Below are 5,279 nucleotides of genomic sequence, written 5' to 3'. Positions count from 1 at the left end.
AAATCTACGATGCCTCTGGCGGATACAGCTGTTGGCCAATCTAAACGTTGCTTTACAGTAACTCCGTAATGCTATGCAGTAAATATTTGTTTAACTTCAGGATAAACAAGAGATCCCAGAGGGATCTTGGCGCCCACCATTGAATGATCTTCATAGGTTCCATGTCAGATTGATCTTTTCTCTACTTTTCCCTTCATTTTACTAATCTGTGCAAATTGAGACATCCCTCCAGTACTTTTCAAACAAGGGAATCCTAGCTATATAAGAAATTTGAGATTTAACGATGGCTGTCTGTTTGTGTAGTAGTGTCATTATTTGACAATATACTTTTAATATGTTTTTGTATTTTAAATATACGCGCCGTATGAAACGGAAGTCAGCTTTCCGCGAAGCATTCTACGGTACGCAATGCGGCAATAGTTTTAGCGCGCGCGGTAGAATAGCACGTGAGAATGCGAGCGAGCTAATGAGCGGATGTGATGTAACGTGTATGTAAACCTGTTTGTAGTGTACGTATTGTCTATTTATGGAATGCGAGTGTTGAATGTTGGGTAGTTTTACCTGGCGCACTGGTCACTTATGAACAGAGCGGTCAGAGGGACAACATCGTATATTGGTAATCATAGCCAGCATAGAGACGAAAAGATGTAGCGAACACTAGAGTCATTAAACGTAAGTACCTGTGTAAAAATATATATAAGCGTAATGTAATATAGTATCTTTTATATAATATATTTGATTAAAGGTAGTATTTTTGTTAAAAGTAAAGTTGATATTCTGGAAATTAATTCAGATTTCGGGCGTGGTCGTATTACGCGAGTGATTTCAATGAAGCATGGTTTTAATGTGTGCATTATTTTATTCATATAGCTTATTAACTGAACGTTAAGACGAGTACAGAGGACTCGGCGGACATAGTCCGGGAAAACCCTCTTCATACTGAAGAGGTGGGTATTTTAATGTAATTAAGATAAATGAATGATAATTGTATAAATAATGTAAGAGCTGCTATTTCTATATAATGTATAGATTGATTAAAACAGTTTTAATGTATATATTCGCCAATTGTAATTAATGTAACTGACTACGGTCAGGGAGATACTTTGTCTCATTGTATAATTGCGTGAATTATCATTATGTATAAATATATGGTAATATGATGTATTTCATGTTACAGGGTTTATTTGTATAATAATAAATATTGGAAACAAGAACCCGGAGTTGTATTATTGAAGAAATAAGACGACTATTACATTGGCGCCCATGTATCGTTGATGGCCTTGTGTACCCGCTGACACCGCTTGACGGGATGTTGTACAGATATCTACGACCGTGAAATATTATACACCGGACAGGTAAACTCACCCGAGTAAACCTTAGTGGCCAATTTCACCTGTTGACGGGATGGATTTCGTATACCGGAGAGGCACGCACGTACGCTCGAACGACCTCCTGATGACCTTGACCAACGATCGCGAGTGTGTTTTGTGTAGCACGCGACTGCGATGTGCGCAGTTATTCTAACCGTTTTGGACCTGGAGAAGAACTGGACCAGTGTAGCTGACCTTACACGGTAAATGACATTTGTGTAACACTGACTTTCCACCTATTTTGCTGATTAATCTTGTATGTTCTTTCGTGAAATATGAACTCTAAATAGTGTAAATTGATATACATATAATTCATACATTTCATAATTTGATATATATTTGTGTTTTTGCCTTGTAATATTTTTGGTCATATAGTTTCATTACTTCCGGTATAGCTTCGTATTTCCGGTAAATTTAGGGAACTTCCAGTTTTTGGTATTTCCGGTATTTTTGTACTTCCGATAAATATTTTGCTTCCGGTAAAACTTTAACATCCTGTTTATTCATACTTCCGGTAGTTAACTTTCGGCGATATATTTTTTTTTGAAAGTTTCAGTATTCTATAATATTTGTTGTTGGAAATCATTGACTTTTGTATTGATTTATAATTTTTTTATAAAATCACTTAAAAATAATTGAATAATTTGAATTTTGTTTTCAGATTATTAATTTTTTTTTGTAGTGCGCTCACTTCAGTTTATTTTCTAGTTTGGATTTTGCATTTAAAATTGATTTGTTTTTCTTTACTTTTCCAATTGTAATTTACTTTGATTAATTTGAATGTTTTCATATTTAGCTTAAAACTTTTGTTAGTATTAATTGATTTTGCTATAGTTGTTTCAAATTAATAACTTAAATAGTGTATTAATTTGTTTGTCTTTCGATTAATTTATGCTTGATTGTTGAATCATTTAACTCTGCTTCAGGGAAATCACTCGTACTTGCAAAATTTTTATTTTTTTTTATTTTGGCTTTTCATTTAAATTGACTTCGTTAATTTTGCGGAATTTGTTTTCTCATTTTTTTCTATTTTTGCTTTATCTGTTTAGACATTTAGTTTTTTTTTGTCGTCGTTCATTGATAGATTTGTTTAGATTTTTTTTGATTTTTTTTTTTTTGTTCTTCAGTTTCGGAAGTTAACATGTAGGATTACTTTAGTTTTTGTTGTAAGTGGGATTTATTTATTTGTGGATACGTACTTGGTCGCAGTTGGGGTTCTATGTTACATGTGTGGTGTGGATTTTCTGTTTTATGTTGAATGAATGATGGTGCGTTAGGTGCTATTTATCGCTTATCGGATTGACATTTGCGGTTACTTATACGCGAATACTGTGGCTGAACGCGACCGAATATCATTCTTTGCAGGATTCATTCAGTTTTCTTTCAGGTGTTGGATCATTCATTGACGGTAGATGATGCAGAGCTGGTTGATTTTATTTTATTTGTAAGTGTGTATATCTATGAGAACAAGAGTAAAATACTTGTTCTGTGTTTGGTAAGAACACATAGATGAACTTCGTGTTTATTTACATGAATATTTTATTTGTGTTTTGTTGTATATATCGTACCACCGATTTCGCCATGACGGATACTACAGAGCAACCTGCACAGGCGGAAGCGATGCCTTTACAGGCGGAGGGGAACGCTGTAGAGGATGTGTCTAAGTTGTTTTCACAATTGGGTGCTAGACCTAAAGGTGATAGTTTAGTTACGTTAAGGAAACAGATGCTAGATTTTCTTAATTCCACAGGAGGATTGGACACTGCTGACCAACCGATTGCTGAACAAGTGGTAAGTGGTAATGTAGTTAGTCAGGGTAATGGTTCTATTACAGGCACTCTGGACACCAGATTCTACAAGTTACCGGTATTTTCTGGAGATGAAGGAAAAGGTGAGGCTACTTTCGATTTGTGGAAATACGAGGTACAATGTCTGATTGACACGGGTAAGTCACAGGATGTCATTGGGCAGTCTATCCGGAGATCTTTGAAGGGCACTGCAGCCAGAGTAGCCATGCGACTGGGAGCTAATGCCACGCCGGCACAGTTGATCGCCAAACTCAGAAGTTTGTATGGTATAGTGGATGACCAGGAGACATTGCTTGAGAACTTTTATGCCGCACATCAGCAACCCAAGGAGAACGTGACGGAATGGGCATGTAGACTGGAAGATTTGTTACTGAGAGCTGATTCTTGTATAGGACCCGAGGAACGCAATAAGCGATTGCACAACAAGTTTTGGTCTGGATTGAGGCCAGAGTTAAGAGATATTACCGGCCACAAGTATGACTCCATTGCTGACTATGAAGAACTCTGCATAGCAGTTAGATCAGTAGAGAGGACCAGGAACAGCGAGAAATCCTTGAAGACGACCGTTACCGCCAACTCAGCTGTTGAGGGGGAGGAGAAGGAGGATTTGAGATCCATGGTCAACCAGTTGTCTGCTGCTATTCAGAGGTTGGAAAAGCAGATATCCGATGGTGGAGCAACTTCTGGGAAGAACAGCCGGGATTACCGGAACCGGAATAGAGGGAACTCTAACAACTTCGGAGGAGGGTCCGTCTACAATTCCAAGCCATCGCAAGAGAAGCCTGATCATGATGACTCGTCGTCAGGCAAGAAGCCTGATATTATATGCTGGAGATGCAGGCAGCCTGGACATATCAAAGCACGATGTAGAGTAATCTTGGACCACTCACGCAGTTCGCTAAAAGGGAAGGAGTCTATGAAGACGGATCGCTCATAGATTTCCGAATTCAAGGTCCGAACAGAAGTGCTAAGACTACAAGGACGGGAACGCAGATGATTGGCAACGCTAATGAAGTGGATGTCAACATAGAAGGTAAGGAAACCAGAGCGTTATTGGATACAGGTGCAACCGTATCTACAGTTAGTCAGGAGTTTTATGAGTGTCATCTGAATCATTTGGAGTTACAGCCTATCAATGAGATGCTTGCCATAGAATGTGCTGATGGACAACAGTTGCCTTACTCAGGACTTATCGAAGCAGAAGTCAGTTTTGATGGTTTGTCCGGAAGAGGTGAGCAGAGATGTCTTTTGTTGGTAGTCCCTAACAGCAACTATAACTCCAAGGTACCAGTGTTGATTGGAACCAACGTTTTGTCAGTATTGTTGGAAGAATGTCGTGGTAGGAATGGATCGAAGTTCTTGCAGAGGGGATTGGATACTCCATGGTATTTGGCATTTCGCTGCATGACATTGAGAGATCGGGATTTAGCTAGGAATCGTAACAGCATTGGCCTAGTCAAGAATGCAGGAAACATGGATTGCGTCCTTAGACCAAACTCTACTATCACCCTGAAGGGATATGTAGACCAGCGGAGCGCTTATCCGACTACATGTGCTATCATTCAGCCCTCAGAACGATCCAAGTTGTCAAAGGATATTGATGTTACACCTACTGTGTTTTCCTATGACTGCGAAAGTTCACATCCATTGGACGTCCAACTGTCAAATTTAACAACGCATACCTTTATTATTCCTCCGAAGGCAATTTTATGCGAGATACAGCCGGTGGTTGTCCAAGAACTTCCTACTGTCGATGGAGAGGTTGGAAAACCAAAGTCATTTATGGACAAGATAGACTTTACCAATTCAGCAGTTTCGAAGGAGGAACTACAGCGAGGAACGGAACTCATACAGGAATACGAGGATATATTTTCACATGGTGATACTGACCTCGGATGTACTGATCTCGTGAAACACCGAATCGATGTGACTGACTCAGTTGCTTTTAAACAACGCCATAGGAGGATACCGCCATCTATGTATGACGAGGTGAAGACTCATCTACAGCAACTATTATCTGCCGGAGTCATCAAACCATCCTACAGTCCTTGGTCATCAAACATCGTGCTGGTGAGAAAGAAAGATGGATCATTGAGGATGT

The 5,279-nt window shown here is 39.0% G+C and overlaps 1 long non-coding RNA gene across 1 annotated transcript; it reads left to right on the top strand.

Moving 5' to 3' along the window:
- Positions 1 to 304: 304 nt before the first annotated feature.
- LOC117342966 lies at positions 305 to 1,370 on the top strand. The gene is made up of 2 exons (XR_004535932.1): positions 305 to 672; positions 871 to 1,370. It is a non-coding gene; the product is annotated as an uncharacterized LOC117342966 (long non-coding RNA).
- Positions 1,371 to 5,279: the final 3,909 nt, after the last annotated feature.

This window comes from Pecten maximus, chromosome 14 (genome assembly GCF_902652985.1).
Source record: "Pecten maximus chromosome 14, xPecMax1.1, whole genome shotgun sequence".
Taxonomy (NCBI): Eukaryota; Metazoa; Mollusca; class Bivalvia; order Pectinida; family Pectinidae; genus Pecten; species Pecten maximus.
This window is presented reverse-complemented; position numbering and strand designations above follow the sequence as displayed.